This window comes from Xenopus tropicalis, chromosome 4 (genome assembly GCF_000004195.4).
Source record: "Xenopus tropicalis strain Nigerian chromosome 4, UCB_Xtro_10.0, whole genome shotgun sequence".
NCBI classification, from domain to species: domain Eukaryota; kingdom Metazoa; phylum Chordata; class Amphibia; order Anura; family Pipidae; genus Xenopus; species Xenopus tropicalis.
Genome location: NC_030680.2, coordinates 1757735 through 1784836, shown reverse-complemented (window position 1 = coordinate 1784836; position 27102 = coordinate 1757735). Strand labels below are relative to the sequence as shown.

The window sequence follows — 27102 nt, the reverse complement described above, 5'->3', positions numbered from 1 at the left end:
ACACTGACCTATCCACTCACATACAGACCCACACTGACCTATCCACTCACATACAGACCCACACTGACCTATCCACTCACATACAGACCCACACTGACCTATCCACTCACATACAGACCCACACTGACCTATCTATCCACTCACATACAGACCCACACTGACCTATCCACTCACATACAGACCCATACTGACCTATCCACTCATATACAGACCCATACTGACCTATCCACTCACATACAGACCCACACTGACCTATCCACTCACATACAGACCCACACTGACCTATCCACTCACATACAGACCCACACTGACCTATCCACTCACATACAGACCCACACTGACCTATCCACTCACATACAGACCTATCCACTCACATACAGACCCACACTGACCTATATATCCACTCACATACAGACCCATACTGACCTATCCACTCACATACAGACCCACACTGACCTATCTATCCACTCACATACAGACCCACACTGACCTATCCACTCACATACAGACCCACACTGACCTATCCACTCACATACAGACCCACACTGACCTATCCACTCACATACAGACCCACACTGACCTATCCACTCACATACAGACCCACACTGACCTATCCACTCACATACAGACCCACACTGACCTATCTATCCACTCACATACAGACCCACACTGACCCATCTATCCACTCACATACAGACCCACACTGACCCATCTATCCACTCACATACAGACCCACACTGACCTATCCACTCACATACAGACCCACACTGACCTATCCACTCACATACAGACCCATACTGACCTATCCACTCACATACAGACCCATACTGACCTATCCACTCACATACAGACCCATACTGACCTATCCACTCACATACAGACCCACACTGACCTATCTATCCACTCACATACAGACCCACACTGACCTATCTATCCACTCACATACAGACCCATACTGACCTATCTATCCACTCACATACAGACCCACACTGACCTATCTATCCACTCACATACAGACCCACACTGACCTATCCACTCACATACAGACCCACACTGACCTATCTATCCAATCACATACAGACCCACACTGACCTATCCACTCACATACAGACCCACACTGACCTATCTATCCACTCACATACAGACCCACACTGACCTATCCACTCACATACAGACCCACACTGACCTATCCACTCACATACAGACCCACACTGACCTATATATCCACTCACATACAGACCCACACTGACCTATCCACTCACATACAGACCCACACTGACCTATCTATCCACTCACATACAGACCCACACTGACCTATCTATCCACTCACATACAGACCCATACTGACCTATCTATCCAATCACATACAGACCCACACTGACCTATCCACTCACATACAGACCCACACTGACCTATCTATCCACTCACATACAGAACCACACTGACCTATCCACTCACATACAGACCCATACTGACCTATCCACTCACATACAGACCCACACTGACCTATCCACTCACATACAGACCCACACTGACCTATCCACTCACATACAGACCCATACTGACCTATCCACTCACATACAGACCCATACTGACCTATCCACTCACATACAGACCCACACTGACCTATCCACTCACATACAGACCCACACTGACCTATCTATCCACTCACATACAGACCCACACTGACCTATCTATCCACTCACATACAGACCCACACTGACCTATCCACTCACATACAGACCCACACTGACCTATCTATCCAATCACATACAGACCCACACTGACCTATCCACTCACATACAGACCCACACTGACCTATCTATCCACTCACATACAGAACCACACTGACCTATCCACTCACATACAGACCCATACTGACCTATCCACTCACATACAGACCCATACTGACCTATCCACTCACATACAGACCCACACTGACCTATCCACTCACATACAGACCCACACTGACCTATCTATCCACTCACATACAGACCCACACTGACCCATCTATCCACTCACATACAGACCCACACTGACCCATCTATCCACTCACATACAGACCCACACTGACCTATCCACTCACATACAGACCCACACTGACCTATCCACTCACATACAGACCCATACTGACCTATCCACTCACATACAGACCCATACTGACCTATCCACTCACATACAGACCCATACTGACCTATCCACTCACATACAGACCCACACTGACCTATCTATCCACTCACATACAGACCCACACTGACCTATCTATCCACTCACATACAGACCCACACTGACCTATCCACTCACATACAGACCCACACTGACCTATCTATCCAATCACATACAGACCCACACTGACCTATCCACTCACATACAGACCCACACTGACCTATCTATCCACTCACATACAGACCCACACTGACCTATCCACTCACATACAGACCCACACTGACCTATCTATCCACTCACATACAGACCCACACTGACCTATATATCCACTCACATACAGACCCACACTGACCTATCCACTCACATACAGACCCACACTGACCTATCTATCCACTCACATACAGACCCACACTGACCTATCTATCCACTCACATACAGACCCATACTGACCTATCTATCCAATCACATACAGACCCACACTGACCTATCCACTCACATACAGACCCACACTGACCTATCTATCCACTCACATACAGACCCACACTGACCTATCTATCCACTCACATACAGACCCATACTGACCTATCTATCCAATCACATACAGACCCACACTGACCTATCCACTCACATACAGACCCACACTGACCTATCTATCCACTCACATACAGAACCACACTGACCTATCCACTCACATACAGACCCATACTGACCTATCCACTCACATACAGACCCACACTGACCTATCCACTCACATACAGACCCACACTGACCTATCCACTCACATACAGACCCATACTGACCTATCCACTCACATACAGACCCATACTGACCTATCCACTCACATACAGACCCATACTGACCTATCCACTCACATACAGACCCCATACTGACCTATCCACTCACATACAGACCCACACTGACCTATCTATCCACTCACATACAGACCCACACTGACCTATCTATCCACTCACATACAGACCCACACTGACCTATCCACTCACATACAGACCCACACTGACCTATCTATCCAATCACATACAGACCCACACTGACCTATCCACTCACATACAGACCCACACTGACCTATCTATCCACTCACATACAGACCCACACTGACCTATCCACTCACATACAGACCCACACTGACCTATCTATCCACTCACATACAGACCCACACTGACCTATCTATCCACTCACATACAGACCCATACTGACCTATCTATCCAATCACATACAGACCCACACTGACCTATCCACTCACATACAGACCCACACTGACCTATCCACTCACATACAGAACCACACTGACCTATCCACTCACATACAGACCCATACTGACCTATCCACTCACATACAGACCCACACTGACCTATCCACTCACATACAGACCCACACTGACCTATCCACTCACATACAGACCCATAATATGCATCATACTCTGCCTGCCCTACCATGTCTGTGTGTGCCATACTCTGCCTGCCCTACCCTGCTTGTGTGTGCCATACTCTGCCTGCCCTATGCTGCCTGTGTGTGCCATACTCTGCCTGCCCTACCCTACCTGTGTGTGCCATACTCTGCCTGCCCTATGCTGCCTGTGTGTGTCATACTCTGCCTGCCCTATGCTGCCTGTGTGTGCCAAACTCTGCCTGCCCTATGCTGCCTGTGTGTGTCATACTCTGCCTGCCCTATGCTGCCTGTGTGTGCCAAACTCTGCCTACCCTATGCTGCCTGTGTGTGCCATACTCTGCCTGCCCTACGCTGCCTGTGTGTGCCATACTCTTCCTGCCCTACCCTGCCTGTGTGTGCCATACTCTGCCTACCCTATGCTGCCTGTGTGTGCCAAACTCTGCCTACCCTATGCTGCCTGTGTGTGCCAAACTCTGCCTACCCTATGCTGCCTGTGTGTGCCAAACTCTGCCTACCCTATGCTGCCTGTGTGTGCCATACTCTGCCTGCCCTACGCTGCCTGTGTGTGCCATACTCTTCCCGCCCTACCCTGCCTGTGTGTGCCATACTCTGCCTACCCTATGCTGCCTGTGTGTGTCAAACTCTGCCTACCCTATGCTGCCTGTGTGTGCCAAACTCTGCCTACCCTATGCTGCCTGTGTGTGCCATACTCTGCCTGCCCTATGCTGCCTGTGTGTGTTCTGGGAGTTTGTTAGCAGTTGGAAATAGCTATTAAATGGTCCCTAAGGTGTGTAATTATGTGCTGGGGGTTGCTGTGCTATCCACAGGGGAGGAGGAGCCATAAGGATTTAAGGGTGTGTCTTAATAGGACATAATATAATTCTTTCACATATGAATGATGGTTGATATCCCTGCAGTGAGCACCAACCATTTGGGTTTTCGCTGCACTACCACCATTAATGTGGGTATAGTCTTGTGATAACATGGGTGTGGTTTGAAGTGGGTGCAGTTTAAAAAAGGGGAGTGGTCAAAACTGGCTACCATTAGCGGCCCTCCCCTATATTTGATAGAGAAATTCCGTTCCTCAGCACCACAGAAGTTGGACAGAACTGCATTAGAGGACATTATAGACAGATAGTGGGGGGGTCACATAGAAAAAGGCCCCCCTTTTAGAACTGAGGAACTTAACTTTCACCTGAAGCAGAAATGGTTCTTCCTGGTGAGGGCAGTGAGTTTGGGGAATGCCCCCTGGGGTATTAAATGGAACAGGGCACAGGCTGGGGGAAGCTCCTCTATGATTTAATATAATTTTAACAAGTAATATATATATAAATGAATGAATGTAACATTTACAGATTACAAAGCTTATTTGTAGAGAGTAAATTTCCTGATCTCATAAAACTGATACAAGGAAATTGTAACCTGAATATTAAATACATAAAAGAGATTTTTTCCAGATTTAAGGAATTCAAATTCAGCTCAGCCTGTGTATAAACTGTATGAATGCAGATTGTGCTACTGTACAGTGGATATAAAAAGTCTACACACCCCTGGTAAGATGTCAGGTTCCTGTGCTGTACAAAAATGAGACAAAGATAAATCATTCAAGAACTTTTTACACCTTTAATGTGACCTATAAACTGTACCACTCAATTGAAAAACAAACTGAAATCTTTTAGGTGGAGGGAAGAAAACAAAAAAACTAAAATAATGTGGGTGCATTAGTGTGCGCCCCCTCTTCTAACTGGGGATGTAGCTCAGAATGAAACAATCACATTCACAATCATGTTAAATAGGAGTCAGCATACACCTGCCCTCATTTAATGCCTCTGATCAACCCCAAATACAGTTCCGCTGCTCTAGTTGGTCTTTCCTGACATTTAGTCGCATCCCACAGCCAAAGCCATGGTCCCCAGAGAGCTTCCCAAGCACCCGAGGGATCTCATTGTTACACGATATCAGTCAGGGGAAGGTACAAAGGCATTCCCAAGGCATTAGATATACCATGGAACCCAGAGAGCTTCCCAAGCACCCGAGGGGTCTCATTGTTACACAATATCAGTCAGGGGAAGGTACAAAGGCATTCCCAAGGCATTAGATATACCATGGAACCCAGAGAGCTTCCCAAGCACCCGAGGGGTCTCATTGTTACACGATATCAGTCAGGGGAAGGTACAAAGGCATTCCCAAGGCATTAGAGATACCATGGAACCCAGAGAGCTTCCCAAGCACCCGAGGGATCTCATTGTTACACAATATCAGTCAGGGGAAGGTACAAAGGCATTCCCAAGGCATTAGATATACCATGGAACCCAGAGAGCTTCCCAAGCACCCGAGGGGTCTCATTGTTACACAATATCAGTCAGGGGAAGGTACAAAGGCATTCCCAAGGCATTAGATATACCATGGAACCCAGAGAGCTTCCCAAGCACCCGAGGGGTCTCATTGTTACACGATATCAGTCAGGGGAAGGTACAAAGGCATTCCCAAGGCATTAGATATACCATGGAACCCAGAGAGCTTCCCATGCAACCGAGGGGTCTCATTGTTACACGATATCAGTCAGGGGAAGGTACAAAGGCATTCCCAAGGCATTAGATATACCATGGAACCCAGAGAGCTCCCCAAGCATCCGAGGGGTCTCATTGTTACACAATATCAGTCAGGGGAAGGTACAAAGGCATTCCCAAGGCATTAGATATACCATGGAACCCAGAGAGCTCCCCAAGCATCCGAGGGGTCTCATTGTTACACAATATCAGTCAGGGGAAGGTACGAAGGCATTCCCAAGGCATTAGATATACCATGGAACCCAGAGTGCTCCCCAAGCATCCGAGGGATCTCATTGTTACACGATATCAGTCAGGGGAAGGGTACAAAGGAATTCCCAAGGCATTAGATATACACAGTGAGACATCATCAAGTGGAGAAAATATGGCACAACAGTGACATTACCAAGAACTGGACATCCCTCCAAAATTGATGAAAAGACAAGAAGAAAACTGGTCAGGGAGGCTACCAAGAGGCCTACAGCAACATTAAAGGAGCTGCAGGAATATCTGGCAAGTACTGGCTGTGTGGTACATTTGCCAACAATCTCCCGTATTCTTCATATGTCTGGGCTATGGGGTAGAGTGGCAAGGGGAAAGCCTTTTCTTACGATGGAAAACATCCAAGCCAGGCTACATTTTGCAAAAACTCATGTGAAGTCTCCCAAAAGCCTGTGGGAAAGGTGTTATGGTCTGATGGAACCAAGGTTGGACTTTTTGGCCATAATTCCAAAAAATATGTTTGGAGCAAAAACAATACTGCACATCACCAAAAGAACCCCATACCCACAGTGAAGCATGGCGGGGCAGCATCATGTGCTGGGGCTGTTTGTCTGCAGCTGGAACTGGGGCCTTAGTTAGATAGAGGGAATTATAGGGAACAGTTCCAAATACCAGTCAATATTGGCACAAACCCTTCAGGCTTCTGCTAGAAAGCTGAACATGAGGAGGAACTTCATCTCTCAGCATGACAATGACCTTGAAGAGTGAACTCTTATTATTTATCAGTGGACTATTGGATCCACTATTTGTGGTGCAGCTGATTTTATCTATTTATTATCTACTTTTAGCGCAGTGTTAATACTACGTATATTGTTAATGACCCAAAGCTACTTCCAAATCAACAAAGGAATGGAAAGTTTTGAAATGGCCCAGCCAGAGCCCAGAACCTCAATCCGATTGAAAATCTGTGGGGGGATCTGAAGAGGGCTGTGCCCAGGAGATGCCCTCGCAATCTGACAGATTTGGAGCGTTTCTGCAAAGAAGAGTGGGCAAATCTTGCAGAGTCCCAATGTGCCAGGCTGATAGACTCATACCCAAACAGGTTGAGTGCTGGAATAAAATCAAAAGGTGCTTCAACAAAGTATTAGTTTTAGGGTGTGTACACATTTGCACCCACATTATTTAGTTTTTTTGGTTTTCTTCCCTCCACCTAAAAGATTTCAGTTTGTTTTTCAATTGAGTGGTACAGTTTATAGGTCACATTAAAGGTGGAAAAAGTTCTGAACTGATTTATCTTTGTCTCATTTTTGTACAGCACAGGAACCTGACATCTTACCAGGGGTGTGTAGATTTTTTATATCCACTGTATGTGCTAGAAGCAGGGGTGTCCCTGGCCCCTCAGCTGCCCTGGGGCAAACATTCAGATGCCCACCCCTTGCACCCCACATTTACCACACTGAGCATTGGAGCGGTGCATATTACAGGTATGGGATCCCTTATCTGGAAACCCATTATCCAGAAAGCTCCAAATTATGGAAAGCCTGTCTCCCATAGACTCCGTTTTAATCAAATAATTTTGATTTTTAAAATTGATTTCCTTTTTCTCTATAAAAATAAAACAGTGTTTTGTATTTGATTCTAACTAAGATATAATTAATCCTTACTGGATGCTGGGTCCCAAGCATTCTGGATAATGGGTCCTATACCTGTACTAGCAAAGAGAACACCCCAGAGGTGAGTTTCCCAACACAACAATATAAATGAATTACATTACAAACAGTTATGTGTGGGGGCCTCACAGCCATTAACCCTTTCCTGCCATTCGGCACCATTTGCTGTTACAGTATCAGGTTTATTGTAGAGAATAAAACCCTTGTGTCCCTATGCAGCTCCCCCAGCCCCCAGGCTGACACCGACTGATATCACAATGGAGCCCGGAACAGAGGCGACAGTTACGTGTGAGGCCGATGAGTTTTATCCCAAAGACATAACTTTCCAGTGGATCAAATATCAACGTGGTTCTGGGAATGTTCCGTTACAAAAAGGAGTCTCCTACACTCACCCAATAGATAATAAAGATGGAACCTTCAATCAAAGTAGTTTTCTGCGGATAAATCCGACACTAGAAGATAATGGGAACGTCTATTCCTGTAATGTGTCCCACAGATCCATGGGAACTGATCTGCAGCTCAATATCACTCTCTCCGTCACAGGTAAATTCTATTATTCTCAATTTAGTCATTTTTATACAAATTAGAAGATACCCCAGTACCCCCAATACCCCCTCCAATCCCCCTGAACCTCCCATTTGTCTGTAGGGTGGCATCTCTTGCTTGTCAGACTATTAAAGGCAAAGGTTTACAAGGGAAGGATAAGATTTTGGCAGATGGGGGCTTTACAGGGAAACACTGGGTGAGGCCAGGGCAAACTGGGGACATGAATTAAATTGCCCTGGTTAGTGGCACTTGATCTCCAGAAGGGAAGCAGAAGAGACAAAGTGCACAGAGACACAAGTCAGAAGGGGCCATTTACAAAGTGGAAGACAGGTACATTCTGACGTTTTTTTACTTTCCCTGAATTGCTGCGGATCTCAGTGCAGAGACCTGTGGTCACCCCACAAATAAAATTTGCCTGCATTTAGCAGCACCGTATTCATGATGGGGGGAAGGCACATAGGTGTCCCCCTCCTGCCCCATACGCACCCCTAACGTACATGCCATACAGACTTAAGGACAAGGTCTATTCAGGTTCTAGACACTTTGTGATAATCAGGATTTTTGCGCATGCAATATGGGTAGTAACACATGCGAAATGACTTTGATGAATCAGTACTTAATTATCGAACACTTTTTAATGCCTAAAACTATGCGATAAGCGTTAACGACCTTTAGTGGTCTCTGGATAACTGATTACCAGATATGAGATGCCACAGCTGTAGAGAAATAGACACAGATATACATATATATATAATACACTGGCTAGGTAGGTAAGTCCCATAGGTCTGGTAGAACAGACTATGACATGGAGTCAAATTACAGTGTGGGTATTGGGAAGGAACTGTAGGTTGTGCTGGTCTTTCTGTTCCACCATTCAATTGTAAATTTGCTTTTCACTCCTGTTTTCCAAACTGACTACCCTGGCAAGCTGATTCAGCTGAGACTAAAACCACAAGTCCCAGCATCCTCAGCAGCCAAAATGGTGAAAAATTAGGTAAACAATAGCATAAAAATTAAAAAAAAGGTTGTTTGGAACATGGAAAACCATCTTACTAGGACATAATGCTCAGGGTAAGCAGAATGGCATTGTGGCTGTTGTCTTAAACAGTAGCACCCCTGTAGCACCCCTGACAATATACAACCCGGATTCCAAAAAAGTTGGGACACTAAATAAATTGTGAATAAAAACTGAACGCAATGATGTGGAGGCGCCAACTTCTAATATTTTATTCAGAATAGAACATAAATCACGGAACAAAAGTTTAAACTGAGAAAATGTACCATTTTAAGGGAAAAATATGTTGATTCAGAATTTCATGGTGTTAACAAATCCCAAAAAAGTTGGGACAAGTAGCAATAAGAGGCTGGAAAAAGTAAATTTGAGCATAACGAAGAGCTGGAAGACCAAATAACACTAATTAGGTCAATTGGCAACATGATTGGGTATAAAAAGAGCTTCTCAGAGTGGCAGTGTCTCTCAGAAGCCAAGATGGGGAGAGGATCACCAATTCCCACAATGTTGCGCAGAAAGATAGGGGAGCAATATCAGAAAGGTGTTACCCAGCGAAAAATTGCAAAGATTTTGCATCTATCCTCATCAACTGTGCATAACATCATCCGAAGATTCAGAGAATCTGGAACAATCTCTGTGCGTAAGGGTCAAGGCCGTAAAACCACACTGGATGCCCGTGATCTCCGGGCCCCAACACTGCACCACAAACAGGAATGTACTGTAAAGGGAATCACAGAATGGGCTCAGGAATACTTCCAGAAACCATTGTCAGTGAACCCACCGTGCCATCCGCCCTTGCCAGCTGAAACTCTACAGTGCAAAGAAGAAGCCATTTCTAAGCAAGATCCACACGATCTGGCGTTTTCACTGGGCCAGGGATCATTTAAAATGGAGTGTGGCAAAATGGAAGACTGTTCTGTGGTCAGACGAGTCACGATTCGAAGTTCTTTTTGGAAATCTGGGACGCCATGTCATCCGGACCAAAGAGGACAAGGACAAGCCAAGTTGTTATCAACGCTCAGTTCAGAAGCCTGCATCTCTGATGGTATGGGGTTGCATGAGTGCATGTGGCATGGGCAGCTTGCATGTCTGGAAAGGCAGCATCAATGCAGAAAAATATATTCAGGTTCTAGAACAACATATGCTCCCATCCAGGCATCATCTCTTTCAGGGAAGAGCCTGCATTTTTCAACAAGATAATGCCAGACCACATTCTGCATCAATCACAACATCATGGCTGCGTAGGAGAAGGATCCGGGTACTGAAATGGCCAGTCTGCAGTCCAGATCTTTCCCCTATAGAGAACATTTGGCGCATCATAAAGAGGAAGGTGCGACAAAGAAGGCCCAAGCCGATGGAACAGTTAGAGGCCTGTATTAGACAAGAATGGGAGAGCATTCCTATTCCTAAACTTGACAAACTGCTCTCCTCGCTCCCCAGACGTCTGTTGAGTGTTGTAAGAAGAAGGGGAGATGCCACACAGTGAGAGTTGTAAGAAGAAGGGGAGATGCCACACAGTGAGAGTTGTAAGAAGAAGGGGAGATGCCACACAGTGAGAGTTGTAAGAAGAAGGGGAGATGCCACACAGTGAGAGTTGTAAGAAGAAGGGGAGATGCCACACAGTGAGTGTTGTAAGAAGAAGGGGAGGTGCCACACAGTGAATGTTGTAAGAAGAAGGGGAGATGCCACACAGTGAATGTTGTAAGAAGAAGGGGAGATGCCACACAGTGAGAGTTGTAAGAAGAAGGGGAGATGCCACACAGTGAGAGTTGTAAGAAGAAGGGGAGATGCCACACAGTGAGAGTTGTAAGAAGAAGGGGAGATGCCACACAGTGAATGTTGTAAGAAGAAGGGGAGATGCCACACAGTGAGAGTTGTAAGAAGAAGGGGAGATGCCACACAGTGAGTGTTGTAAGAAGAAGGGGAGATGCCACACAGTGAGTGTTGTAAGAAGAAGGGGAGATGCCACACAGTGAGAGTTGTAAGAAGAAGGGGAGATGCCACACAGTGAGTGTTGTAAGAAGAAGGGGAGATGCCACACAGTGAGAGTTGTAAGAAGAAGGGGAGATGCCACACAGTGAGAGTTGTAAGAAGAAGGGGAGATGCCACACAGTGAGAGTTGTAAGAAGAAGGGGAGAATGCCACACAGTGAGAGTTGTAAGAAGAAGGGGAGATGCCACACAGTGAGAGTTGTAAGAAGAAGGGGAGATGCCACACAGTGAGTTTTGTAAGAAGAAGGGGAGATGCCACACAGTGAGAGTTGTAAGAAGAAGGGGAGGTGCCACACAGTGAGAGTTGTAAGAAGAAGGGGAGATGCACACAGTGAGAGTTGTAAGAAGAAGGGGAGATGCCACACAGTGAGTGTTGTAAGAAGAAGGGGAGATGCCACACAGTGAGAGTTGTAAGAAGAAGGGGAGATGCCACACAGTGAGAGTTGTAAGAAGAAGGGGAGATGCCACACAGTGAGAGTTGTAAGAAGAAGGGGAGGTGCCACACAGTGAGAGTTGTAAGAAGAAGGGGAGGTGCCACACAGTGAGAGTTGGAAGAAGAAGGGGAGATGCCACACAGTGAGAGTTGTAAGAAGAAGGGGAGATGCCACACAGTGAGAGTTGTAAGAAGAAGGGGAGATGCCACACAGTGAGAGTTGTAAGAAGAAGGGGAGGTGCCACACAGTGAGAGTTGTAAGAAGAAGGGGAGATGCCACACAGTGAGAGTTGTAAGAAGAAGGGGAGGTGCCACACAGTGAGTGTTGTAAGAAGAAGGGGAGATGCCACACAGTGAGAGTTGTAAGAAGAAGGGGAGATGCCACACAGTGAGAGTTGTAAGAAGAAGGGGAGATGCCACACAGTGAGAGTTGTAAGAAGAAGGGGAGGTGCCACACAGTGAGTGTTGTAAGAAGAAGGGGAGATGCCACACAGTGAGTGTTGTAAGAAGAAGGGGAGATGCCACACAGTGAGAGTTGTAAGAAGAAGGGGAGATGCCACACAGTGAGAGTTGTAAGAAGAAGGGGAGATGCCACACAGTGAGAGTTGTAAGAAGAAGGGGAGGTGCCACACAGTGAGAGTTGTAAGAAGAAGGGGAGGTGCCACACAGTGAGAGTTGGAAGAAGAAGGGGAGATGCCACACAGTGAGAGTTGTAAGAAGAAGGGGAGATGCCACACAGTGAGAGTTGGAAGAAGAAGGGGAGGTGCCACACAGTGAGTGTTGTAAGAAGAAGGGGAGATGCCACACAGTGAGAGTTGTAAGAAGAAGGGGAGGTGCCACACAGTGAGAGTTGGAAGAAGAAGGGGAGATGCCACACAGTGAGAGTTGGAAGAAGAAGGGGAGGTGCCACACAGTGAGTGTTGTAAGAAGAAGGGGAGATGCCACACAGTGAGAGTTGGAAGAAGAAGGGGAGGTGCCACACAGTGAGAGTTGGAAGAAGAAGGGGAGATGCCACACAGTGAGAGTTGTAAGAAGAAGGGGAGATGCCACACAGTGAGAGTTGTAAGAAGAAGGGGAGGTGCCACACAGTGAGAGTTGTAAGAAGAAGGGGAGATGCCACACAGTGAGAGTTGTAAGAAGAAGGGGAGGTGCCACACAGTGAGAGTTGTAAGAAGAAGGGGAGATGCCACACAGTGAGAGTTGTAAGAAGAAGGGGAGGTGCCACACAGTGAGAGTTGTAAGAAGAAGGGGAGATGCCACACAGTGGGGAAAATGGCCTTGTCCCAACTTTTTGGGGATTTGTTGACACCATGAAATTCTGAATCAACATATTTTTCCCTTAAAATGGTACATTTTCTCAGTTTAAACTTTTGTTCTGTGATTTATGTTCTATTCTGAATAAAATATTAGAAGTTGGCACCTCCACATCATTGCGTTCAGTTTTTATTCACAATTTGTTTAGTGTCCCAACTTTTTTGGAATCCGGGTTGTAGTATACTAAGTAGGGTTGTCACCTTTTCTGGAAAAAATACCGGCCTTCATATAGTTTCTACCCTATTAATAACATGGGGAGCAAGCATCATTTTTTTTTTCAGAATCTTTCTTTTATTGGTTTTTCATTCAAAGAAGGGGGGAGGGGGTACAGAAGAGAAAAAGGGGGGGTGGAGGGTTCAGCAGATGTTACAATATTCATTGTCCATTGTTTTTTGACAGGGTTAACAGCGAGTTTTGTTATACATAGATAATAAAATGCAGTGCATGTTCATTACATCTTAGGTCACTTGCTGGTATTTAGGTTCTTGTTCCTAGGAGTTTGCCCTATTACAGTAGTGTTTTCTCAATTTAACAGATTTAACCAGGGGTCCCAAGTACTATGATATTGTTGGATCTTATTATGTAGCAAGGCTGTGATTTCTTCTAGTTTCCTAGTTTCTTCTACTAGGATGATCCATTCGTTTACTGTGGGGGGGTCTATTGATTTCCACTTTTTGGGGATTATTGCTTTTGCTGCATGCAATAAGTGGAGTGTCAATTTATCCTTTACACTTACATTGCTGTTACTATCATAGTATAATAGAAGCAGGGGGAGGTTGGAGGGGTGTATATTGCTATTAGTGATTTTGCTAGATATTTCACACACTTTGCTCCAGAACTGTGTCATAGCTGTACATGAGAACCATATATGCTTGAAGGACCCCACCTCAGTGCCGCATCTCCAGCATTTGTCGCTGGTGTTTGGGAAAAGCTTATTTAATTTCTCAGGCACATAGTACCATCTAATGGTTATTTTGTAGAGCATTTCCCGTACTCTAGATGCTCTGGAAGATTTGTGGATATTTGTTAGTATTTTTTCTCTATGTTTTGGGGGGATTTTTATGTTTAGTTCTTTTTCCCATGCGTCAAAATAGCCCTGCTGGGGGGTATTATAGTTTATCAACAAAAGTTTGTATGTGAAAGACAGCTGTCTTTTAGGTAATTTCTGGGTTTCTATCATGGTTTCCCATGTAGTTGTTTGGTTACTTGGTGGTGTTCCTTTAAATTTGTTTAAATAATGATGTAGTTGATTGTAGACCATGCGTCTCTGGGGTGGGGTCCCCAAATTTTTTGAATGCCTGCCAGATTTATGATTTTGCCTTTTTTGTAAAAATCAGTTATTCTGGTTTCTCTTTCTTTGTAAGTTCCCCACCTTGCGAAGGCTCTAATGTCTAAGCTGGGGGGGAATTCTGGGTTTGCTATCAGAGTTTGGAATCTGGGGAAGGGTGTTGTTGTAATAAGTTGTTGTCTGTATTTGTTCCATATTTCTAGTGTTGCCGCTATAGTGGGGTGTAAGAACACTTCCTTAGGCATATTTGAGGGTTGGGCCCATAGTAGGTTGCTTAGTGGGATTTTGTGCAGTGCTTGTTCAGTTTCCACCCATATTTTCTCCTTACTTTGCAGGTACCAGTGGAGGGTTTGCACCAGGTGGATCGATGCGTAGTACCGGTAAGTGTCTGGAACTGATAGTCCTCCTTTGCTTTTTGGGAGGATTAGGGTTTCGTATTTGAGTCTGGGGGTTTTGTCTCCCCAAATGAAGTTGGAAATTATTCTCTTAATTGAGTGGGAAAATATTTTGGGGATCTTAATAGGTATGGTCTGGAGATAGTAGAGGATTTGTGGCATTATAGACATTTTAATTGCCTGTATTTTCCCAAACCATGATAGGCCTAAAGTTTTCCATGTTTTCAGTTGTTTGTCCACCTTGTCTATTAGTGGAACAAAGTTGGTTTGGTATAGTTTGGAGAGGTCAGGTGTTAGCAATATTCCTAGATATTTAATCTTGTTGGGAGACCACTGGAATGGGAAATTTTGCTCTAGTATGGATTTTGTTGAGATTGGGAGGTTGATATTTATGGCTTCTGACTTGCTCACATTGACCTTAAAGTTTGATACTTTGCCAAATTGTAGGAGCAGCTGCATCACATTAGGTAATGTTATTTTAGGTTTTGTAATGACTAGTAGTAGGTCGTCTGCGAATGCAGCGATTTTGTGTTCCCTTTTACCTGTTATAATTCCTGAGATGTCAGGGTTTCCCCTTATATGTGCTAATAGGGTTTCCATCACTAGTACAAAAAGGAGCGGGGAGAGGGGGCATCCCTGTCTAGTTCCATTGCGTATATGGATCTGGGGTGAAAGTGAGCCATTTACTCTAACACGAGCTGTAGGTTCTTGGAGCAAGCATCATTTTTACCAGCCAAACGGTAACCCTATTATCAAGATGACTGCCTGGCCCAAATAATGCACATTTAAATAATCTGTGACTGTCTGTACATTGTTCTAGTCTCCAGAGCTAACACTTCATTAGCATAGAAGCCAAATGTGACACTGAAAAAGATCAAAGGAATTCTAGCAAGCACGTTCACAAATGTGTCTGTCTTGGGTATTACAATAGGTACTGAGTGACTAAGCTCACTAGGAGCATCTAGTGGTTACCTTTTCATTGCAGTTTTGGTTAACTAAATTAGTTATCTTGTGATATCACAACTGGTTGTAACCAGACACCTTATGGGATGCCCAGCGCTTCATCTGTATGTGTTTTGCGGCCTTGTACCAGCCCAATGTCACCAAAGCTCTATAGAAATAAAGCCCCATGCCCCTGAAGATGCCCACAGTAGCTCTCCATCTTTTGCCCAACTACTGCACATGCTCAGTCTGCTCTTGGCTGATGTCACTGAGCTTAGGGAGCGACTCACAATATTCTTCTTTCCCCTGCCTGCTTGCTCTAGTCTCTGCCTGTTCCCTACATGCATACAGGCCAACCAATCACAGTCCTGCCTGGCACTTTGAGCTTGGGGCGAGACTTTAGCTGAATCCTTATTGTGTGACTTTTCTTTTCCCCTTGTAATGACCCCAAATGCTGAGCTGTGTTAGTGTTTCCCCCCACATAATCTGGGGTTCAGCTGCAGAATGAATATATACAGGGGGGCGGAGCCATACACATGTACAGGGCTTGCGGGGGGGAGAAACCATATGCAGTGGATAAATGTGGATAACTGGATAGGGCTTTATTGAATGGGAAGATTGTCATTTCCTATTATTGTCATTGGGTCAGAATCTCAAGCCTTGGGTATCGGGTTTTACACTGCCGTCTCCCAGTTACACTGATATCAGTTACACAGGATAGAAACCCAGGCACAACTTAGAGAAATTGAACTCAACACAATAAATTAAATACACTATATTCTTAATTAAATGTAAAAATAAGCTTGATTCTATCACTTATATACCATAGAGTGACAGCACCATATACCCCTCCCACATAGGGAACAAAAATATAAAAACAAAAAACGCAACTTACTGTGCTCAAAGCAAAGTCAATGGAGATTCAGGCACTGACTGGTTATTATACAGAGACACAAACTGTGACATAAGTCCCAGTCACTTTGCTGATACAAAATATCTGGAAAGACATTTTCCCACTACAAAGGTCTCTCTGTATTTTACTGTACATGACAAGGCTGCCCCCTTTCACCATTATTATTGAACCTCTCTCCCTTGAGCCACTGCTAAGAACTCTGTATAATTCTGAAGATTTAATTGGACTAGAAATAAACGGAACTTCCAACAAATGTTGTACATTTTTTGCAGACCACATTGTATTGATTGTGAAAGATCCCTATAAATATCTGGCAAACAAATTTAACATTTTTGACAGATTTGGAATAATTTCTGGTTTTATTATACTTTCAAAACATTATGGACATGTATGGCCTAAATTCAAATAAAAATTTAAACAAACTGAAGACTGAAAAAACCACAACATATATAAAATATTTAGGCATATTTATACCAGGAGATCTTCATGGGCTTTATTTGTTATGTTTTGCTCCAGTTTTAACAAATATTATCAAGATATGTCACAAATGGCTAAATGTGCCTTTAAACTTAAAAGGAAGAATTGCACTTCTCAGAATGCTTATTGTTCAAATCTGATTCACCCTATTATTAAATAAAGATATTAAGCTATTGGACTCAACTCTCTTAAAGGAGAAGGAAAGGCCAGTGAAGAGTTAATCCCAAGCTGCAGGCATACCCTCAGTTACCTCAATAGTGCCCTTATAGGGGAAGGAAAGGCTAATAAAGAGTTAATCCCAAGCTGCAGGCATACCCTCAGTTCTCTCAATAGTGCCCTTATAGGGGAAGGAAAGGCTAATAAAGAGTTAATCCCAAGCTGCAGGCATACCCTCAGTTCTCCCAATAGCGCCCTTATAGGGGAAGGAAAGGCTAATAAAGAGTTAATCCCAAACTGCAGGCATACCCTCAGTTCTCCCAATAGTGCCCTTATAGGAGAAGGAAAGGCTAATAAAGAGTTAATCCCAAGCTGCAGGCATACCCTCAGTTCTCCCAATAGCGCCCTTATAGGGGAAGGAAAGGCTAATAAAGAGTTAATCCCAAGCTGCAGGCATACCCTCAGTTCTCCCAATAGCGCCCTTATAGGGGAAGGAAAGGCTAATAAAGAGTTAATCCCAAGCTGCAGGCATACCCTCAGTTCTCCCAATAGTGCCCTTAAGTCTCCCCATATTTCTCCTGTTCAGAAGATCAGAAGCCAAACAGGAAGAAAAAAAAATACTAAGCTGTGTAAAGAAAGTTCCCATAATGCCTCACTCCTGCACTGACACCCAGACCAAGTGAACATGCTCAGTTAGTTAGACTATGAGTCAGTTGTGTATTGTTTAATAAAACCTTTCCCAGCTCTCCAGAGCCAGTGGCTGCATAAATATGCAAGAGAATCCTCCAATGAGAATCCCAGCTGATGTGAGTAAATCCGGCTCCCTGTTCTCTGGCTCCCTGTTCAGAGAATTCATAAAACGAACAGGGGATTATTAAGATAATAATAGATAAATACAAAGTATAACAATAAATACAAGATACAGTTGCAATAAGTTAAGAGTCAAAGACACAAGAGGATGGAGGTCCCTGCCCCGTAGAGCTTACAATCTATATGGGAGGGTAACTTACAGACACAAATAGGCAAATATAAGTGCTGTAGGTCACAGTGGGTGACACTATAATATAAGTGCTATTTCCCAGATCAGGTGCTGGGCGAGTGCTCCAAAAGGTAGTGTAACCCTTTCTTGGCACAATCACTTCTGTTGGGCTGTTTCCTTGCTTTAACAGGAGGATTTGTTCTCTTTGGATAATAAAGATACTGGGATTTTAGTGTAGTGCATCCACCTAGCTCCCTAAGCTCAGTGACATCAGCCAAGAGCAGACTGAGCATGTGCAGTAGTTGGGCAAAAGATGGAGAGCTACTGGGGGCATCTTCAGGGGCATGGGGCTTTATTTCTATAGAGCTTTGGTGCCGTTGGGCTGGTACAGGGGCTCAAACCCCACAGCTAAACATTTTTAGCCATATTCTTTTTTTTTTAGACTTTAGTTTCCCTTTAAGTTGTGATGGTGTTGGGATGGTTTGGTATTAATGTATAAAGATTTAACTTGAATGATTAATTATATATTTTGTCATCAGAGAAGAAAACTGGGAGCATTATTGGAGCAATAACTGCAACACTTGCTGTGGCAATAATTTCAATTGGTATTGGTATTTTGGGCTGCATGATCCTTAAAAAAGGTAAGACTCACTTTAAAATGTTATGTTTAATCTTGGTTTAAGTGCTACGAACCATAGAACTAATAAGCTTTTAAAGGTCCTACTGGGGAAATTCAGTTACCAAAGACCATTTGAGGTGAAGGACAAAGTTTATTTGACACAAGTTGTGTGGATTGTGAGCTCACCCAGAACTCTGAGCAAAGATATCACGGGGTATAGACTGGGAGTTACAGAGCATAGAGATCCCACCCAACAGCACAGAAAAACAAAGAACTTCTTTTATAGCCAAACAGGTGGCTCTGCCTCAAGGCCAGTGTAGTAGGGACCAAGAGGGGACAGGACGGAGGTCAAAACCAGGAAATCCAACAGCAAATGGGCACCGGATGGGGACAGGAGAACAGGAACCGGGGCAGGGATCCAACAATCAGGCAGGGAATCAGGCAGGGAATCAGGCAGGAGTCTTCAGTAGTTCATTGAACAGAGTTTCAAAGAGCTTTATCGAAAACAAATTCATAAAAATATTAATAACATTTGTTTCACAGAACATAAAAACATAAAATCATGAAACACAGTTTTTATAAAAAGGTACAGATCACAGTAAACATTAGCCTACATAAAAGTAAAATATTACTTTAATACTTGTGATCATTCACTTCGGCACTTTAAAAGTTAATGTTGTACAGTAGGTGTATAGGGGCCAGTAGGTGTATAGGCAGAACAACATGTACAGGGGAACCTCTGCACAAACACTATGTTCCTTCCCAGGATGCAAAGTGACTGACACTGAGCTCAGAGTTTGTGTCTCACTATTATAAACAGGCTGTGTATGGCACCCCCAGGCTGTATGGCACCCCCAGGCTGTGTATGGCACCCCCCCAGGCTGTGTATGGCACCCCCCCCCAGGCTGTATGGCACCCCCAGTCTGTATGGCACCCCCAGTCTGTATGGTACCCCCAGGCTGCTCAGCAAGCCCTCGCTTTGTATTGTGTTCTGGTTGTGCTGTAACTCTCAGCTTAGTGTAAATAGTAAAGTAATATAATAACCAAAGATGTATATGATGTGCTGTAACCCAATGTGTATAATAGGGCGGCACTAGTTTATATGTACCTGTACCCATGATGCACCTGTGTCTCTGAGCCAATGGGATCATTTGGCCGGTATCATTTATGGGAATCCCCCTAGTTCTCTATAGAGGTTGAAGAAAAAATTATAGATGAAAAAGAGATTTGACCAATGAGAATGCTAATTAGATTCCCAGCACTATATCAGCCATTTTGATATTACCTTACATATAGAGATAATGATGGCATTTTCCCGTCATTATATGGCACAGGAATCAGACATGGGGATAAAGGGACAGACTTGTTCAGTGCTGGGAAACTGTGCTTATTGCTCCCAACTCCAATTGCAGGAACAGAGAACAGGGAGCCGGATTTACTCACATCAGCTGGGATTCTCATTGGGGGATTCTTTTGCATATCAATGCAGCCACTGGCTCTGGGGAGCTGGGAAATGTTTATTAAACAACACAAAAACACTAAACCCCACATTACATTACAGGGCAACACAGGAACCAGTGCAGGCTGCATATTATGATTCTTATTATTAATCAACTACTATGGCAGATATTACCTGATGTGCTGTTTTGATAATTTACTATGTTCCCTAAGCTCCGCCTCCAGACAGCAGCCCAGAACCCACTGAGCATGTGCAAGAGCCAAATCTTATAAAAGATGGTCTAACAAAGTAACAAGATGGCGGCCCCATCTGGACAATTTTGAAAGCGTAAATCATTGCTTTAATTAGGTTTCTCAATCCTTGGGCTTGTGCAGCAAGTCCATAATCTTTATATCTATGTTCAGTGTATCAAATACAGCATTTCTAATGATTTTCAATTTTAGACTTTAGCTATTCTTTAAGGCTCTTAGAAAAGTCCCATTTACATGGGTTTACCCTATAGGCTAAAGCTCACCCACTGGGTTTGAAGCAAAAGCCAGGATAATAGCTGATCAGATTCCCAACTACAGACTGGTTTTGCCTGTCTTGGTGCCCATACATGTAGCACAAGGTTTTCTGATCAGCTTAGGGAGATCCAGGAGTGGGGATTCACAGACAAGTCAAAAGGGTTGAGGAGACCGCCTCATACATATGCAAATGAAATTCTGGGAACAAATTCCTTATGGCTCTTAAGGAATAAGTGAATCCCCACTCCTGACTCTCCCTAAGCTGATCAGAAAACCTTGTGCTACATGTATGGGCACCAAGACAGGCAAAACCAGTCTGTAGTTGGGAATCTGATCAGCTATTATCCCGGCTTCTGCTTTAAACCCAGTGGGTGAGCTTTAGCCTATAGGATAAACCCATGTAAATGGAATTTGTTCCCAGAATCTCTTTGACTTATTTGCATATGTATGAGGCAGTCTCCTCAACCTTTTAGCTTGTTTGTTAATTTATTTGCAAACACTTTGGCAAGGATTTTATAATCAGTGTTAAGCAAGGTAATAGGCCTCCATTTTCTCCAGTCAGTCTTGTTGCCTTCCTTAGGGATAATATAAATGACCACTTTTTGCCAGGAGGCTAGCAGTTTTTTTTATTATAAAAACACTTTAAAAAGACATAAAAGATCATCCTTTAAAATATCCGCACATAAAACTCAATGGTTAACCCATCTAGTCCAGGAACCTTATTTCTTTTAGTATCAGAGAGCTCTTTCTGTGTGATAAAATCATTAAGGCTATCTGCAACATCATGGGTTAAAACAAGAGTAATATCTGTAACCCTTTCTTGGCACACTCACTTGTTTGGGCTGTGTACTTGATCAACAGTAGGGATGTAGCGAACCTAAAAAAAAATGTTCGCGAACCCGTTCGCGAACTTTCGTCGGAAAGTGCGAACGTTCGCGAACTTTGCGAACCCCATAGACTTCAATGGGAAGGCGAACTTTAAAACCTAGAAAAGCCATCTCTGGCCAGAAAACTGATTTTAAAGTTGTTTAAAGGGTGCCACGACCTGGACAGTGACATGCAGGAGGGGCATCAAGGGCAAAAATTTCTCTGAAAAATACATTGTTGACACAGCGTTGCGTTTTGTGCTGTAAAGGGCAGAAATCACACTACATTCCTAAACTTGTGTAATAAACTGCTTTAAAAAGTCCGGCGTCTACATTCCAATCAAGTCGTGTAAAGGTTACGGCCGGTTCACATGCAAAGACAAAACGCCGCGTTTACTGCAACGAAAAAAAATGCAAAAAGCTTTAATGATACTGTCAAGTGTGCGAATATTAGTTTTTACTAGTTGCTTGTCACCTCCAGGACGTTCGTCCCGTCGGTGGGAATATTTCTGTAGTGGTGTGTTTAGCAGTCACCGTGCTTGTGCGCACGTGCATGGTCAGGCAGAGGTAATTCAATGTACAGTAACGTGAACCAAAAAACACTGATTCTGCAGTGTGGGCCCAGGTTTGTCCTACCTTTTCGATCACCTGTGGTGAACATAAAAGATACGATTTTGCCGCAGTTGCAGAACCCTGAAAAATCAGGAATGTGTACATTCCTAAAAAATTATGGTTTTTTTGTTGCAGCCACTGAAGCACAGAGGACAGAAAAAATATCTTAGATAGATGGTATCATAACCATGCCCCAGGCAAACCCTTTCAAAGAACTAAGATAGGGTGACAACAAGCACAGAAGACATTAAAAACATCAAAGCTAGATGGTATAATAACCATGCCCCAGCCAAACCCTTTCAAAGAACTCAGATAGGGTGACAACAAGCACAGAAGACATTAAAAACATCAAAGCTAGATGGTATCATAACCATGCCCCAGCCAAACCCTTTCAAAGAACTCAGATAGGGTGACAAGCACAGAAGACATTAAAAACATCAAAGCTAGATGGTATCATAACCATGCCCCAGCCAAACCCTTTCAAAGAACTCAGATAGGGTGACAAGCACAGAACACATTAAAAACATCAAAGCTAGATGGTATCATAACCATGCCCCAGCCAAAACCCTTTCAAAGAACTCAGATAGGGTGACAAGCACAGAAGACATTAAAAACATCAAAGCTAGATGGTATCATAACCATGCCCCAGCCAAACCCTTTCAAAGAACTCATATAGGGTGACAACAAGCACAGAAGACATTAAAAACATCAAAGCTAGATGGTATCATAACCATGCCCCAGCCAAACCCTTTCAAAGAACTCATATAGGGTGACAACAAGCACAGAAGACATTAAAAACATCAAAGCTAGATGGTATCATAACCATGCCCCAGCCAAACCCATTCAAAGAACTCATATAGGGTGACAACAAGCACAGAAGACATTAAAAACATCAAAGCTAGATGGTATCATAACCATGCCCCAGCCAAACCCTTTCAAAGAACTCATATAGGGTGACAACAAGCACAGAAGACATTAAAAACATCAAAGCTAGATGGTATCATAACCATGCCCCAGCCAAACCCTTTCAAAGAACTCAGATAGGGTGACAAGCACAGAAGAGTAGAAGAGAGAAAAATTCAGGATTTACCTGTCCAAAAATTTTGGCTTACAATTAAGCCAGTAGGATTTGCACCCTAGTTTGTACGGTGGTGGAGGAGGACGCTAAAGGACAGCTGTGTGTGGTGTCAAGCGGCGTGCAGAGAAGGACAGCTGCATGGGCAGTCAGAACAAGTCTTCCGGCGTGCAGTAACCCTCCGAGATCCATGCCTCATTCATTTTAATAAAGGTCAGGTAATCAACACTTTTGTGACCTAGGCGAGTTCTCTTCTCAGTTACAATCCCTCCTGCTGCACTAAAGGTCCTTTCTGAGAGGACACTTGAGGCAGGGCAAGACAACAGATTTATGGCAAATTGTGACAGCTCTGGCCACAGATCAAGCCTGCGCACCCAGTAGTCCAGGGGTTCATCGCTCCTCAGAGTGTCGATATCTAAAGTTAATGCCAGGTAGTCCGCTACCTGCCGGTCGAGGCGTTCTCTGAGGGTGGATCCAGAAGGGTCCTGGCGCTGCCTTGGACTGAAAAAACTTTGCATGTCTGACGTTACAGAGTGGCCAAAGTGCATTGTCCTTGCAGGTGTGCTCGTGGGAGGATTACCGGCACCTCTGCCCCTGGAATGTGGAGTGACATCACCCTTAAAAGAATTGTACAACATGTTTTGCAGGCTGGTTTGGAAATGCAGCATCCTTTCGGAATTGTGGTACGTTGGTAACATTTCTGCCACTTTATGCTTGTACCGAGGGTCTAGTAGCGTTGCGACCCAGTACAGGTCCTTCTCCTTAAGCCTCTTGATACGGGGGTCCTTCAACAGGCATGACAGCATGAAAGACCCCATTCTCACAAGGTTGGATGCAGAGGTATCCATTTCCCCTTCCTCGTTATCAAGGACTACGTCCTCATCCACCACCGTCTCCTCCCCCCAGCCACGTACAAGACCAGGGCTCCACAAAAGGTGACCACAAGCCCCCTGGGAAGCCTGCTCCTGTTGGTCTTCTGCCTCCACAAAGCCACCTTCCTCCTCTGACTCCGCTTCTGACACCTCTCCCTGCGTTGCAGCAGGTGCCTGGGAACGTTGTGGTGATTCCACCCAGAAATCAGGCTCTTGGTCATGCTGGTCTACAGCGTCATCTGTCACTCGTCGCACGGCACGCTCAAGAAAAAAAGCAAAGGGTATTAGGTCGCTGATGGTGCCTTCAGTGCGACTAACCATATTTGTGACCTCGTCAAAAGGGCGCATCAGCCTGCAGGCGTCGCGCATAAGCACCCAGTAATGGGGGAAAAAAATCCCCAGCTCTGCAGATCCAGTCCTACCACCCAGTTCAAATAGGTATTCATTGATGGCTCTTTGTTGTTGCAGCAGACGTTCAAACATCATTAGCATGGAATTCCAGCGAGTCTGGCTGTCGCAAATTAAACGCCTGACTGTCAAGTTGTGCCGCCGCTGAATGTCAGCAAGGCGTGCCATGGCTGTGTAGGAACGTCTGAAATGGCCAGACACCTTCCTGGACTGCCTGAGAATGTCCTGCAATCCTGGGTACTTCGAGACAAACCGTTGGACTATCAAATTTAAAACATGTGCCATGCAGGGCACATGTGTTAAATTGCCCAGTCTCAGTGCTGCCAACAGATTGCTTCCATTGTCACACACCACTTTTCCAATTTTCAGTTGGTGTGGGGTCAGCCACCGATCGGCCTGTGAGTGCAGAGATGACAGGAGTACAGATCCGGTATGGTTTCTACTTTCCAGGCACGTCATGCCCAAGACAGCATGACAACGGCGTACCTGGCACGTCGAATAGCCTATGTGGAGCTGGGGGTGCACAGGTGTGGAGGAGGACACAGCAGCAGAGGAGGAAGAAGCCGAGGAAGAAGCCAAGTTAGAAGACGAGTTAGAAGACAAGTTAGAGAGCAAAGGAGGAGTAGAGGTGGTGGCAGACCCGCATGCAACCCGTGGCGGTGACACCAACTCCACTGTTGTTGAACCATGCATTCCCTGCTTCCCAGCCATCACCAGGTTCACCCAGTGGGCAGTGTAGGTGACATACCTGCCCTGACCATGCTTGGAGGACCATGTGTCAGTAGTCATATGGACCTTTGCCCCAACACTAAATGACAGAGATGCGGTGATTTGGCTCTGCACATGCTGGTACAGGTGTGGTATTCCCTTCTGTGAAAAAAAATTGCGGCTGGGTACCTTCCACTGCGGTGTCCCAATTGCTACAAATTGGTGGAAAGCCTCAGAGTCCACCAGCTGGTATGGTAAAAGCTTGCGGGCTAAGAGTGCAGACAATCCAGCTGTCAGACGCCGGGCAAGGGGATGACTCGGAGGCATTGGTTTCTTACGCTCAAACATGGCCCTCACAGAAACTTGGCTGGGGGCAGATGAGCAGGAACTGGAAGGCGGAGTGGAGGGTGGTTGAGATGGGTCAAGGACAGCAGAGGTAGAGCAGTAAGATGCTGGAGCAGAAGGAGGGTGGCTTAGCGTTTGGCTGCTGCCTTTGAGGTGTTGCTCCCATAGTGCTTTGTGTTTGGCGTTCATGTGCCTTCGCATAGCAGTTGTACCTAAGTGGGTGTTGGGCTTCCCAAGACTCAGTTTCTGACTGCACTCATTGCAAATTACAGCGCTTTTGTCAGAGGCACACACATTAAAAAAATGCCACACTGCTGAGCCTTTTGATGTGGGCTTTCTAGCAGTAACAGTAGAAGTTGGCGGGTGCGTTGGCTGGCTGACCACAGGTGCCGATTCATGTTGTTGCCCTACTGTTCCCTGGGAGCTGTCCCTGCTTCTTCTAAGTCTTAATCTCCTCCTGCCTCTCTGACTCTCCGTCTCTCCATCTGAACTATCCTCCTCTTGCTCTCTTCTTGTGGGCACCCACAAAATATCACTCTCCTCATCATCATTCTCCTCAGATGCATCAATTTCTTCTGACAGCTCACAGAAGGCAGCAGCAGCGGGGACCTCATCACACCTTATGTCCATCTCTGTTGTGTTGCCTGCCTGAGTTATATCTGGTGTAACGTCCTCATCTCCATCTTCTTCTGGCAATAATGGTTGCGCATCACTCATTTCAACAAACTCATGAGTAAATAACTCCTCTGACTCCAGTGAAGAAGGGGCGGCGGTGGTGGAGGAAGTGGTACGTGGGGTGCCCATAGCAGAGGAGGATGAGGATGTTGTGGCAAAGTTAGAAACGGTAGAGGATGGGGTGTGCTGTGTAAGCCAGTCAACTACCTCTTCAGCATTTTGGGAGTTCAGGGTAAGTGCCTTCGGAACACTGGGCAATTTCCTAGGGCCACAGGATATCATAGCAGCACGGCCCCTAGTGCCTCTGCGTGGCGGCCTGCCTTTGCCTGGCATTTTTTTTATTTTTACAAAACAACAACTTGGGTGATGTTTCTGGACACGGAATTATTATTGTTATTTAGACAAATTGTGAAAAAGATCACACAGCTAGGTGGCACTTGGTTGCAGACACCGGGCAACAAGGCCTGCAAGGGCAACGTATACAGTAGTGGATACGG

At 44.9% G+C, this 27102-nt stretch overlaps 1 pseudogene; it reads left to right on the top strand.

Annotated features, from left to right (window-relative positions):
• Positions 1-27102, top strand: part of LOC116410229 — a 36488-nt pseudogene that overhangs the window by 636 nt on the left and 8750 nt on the right.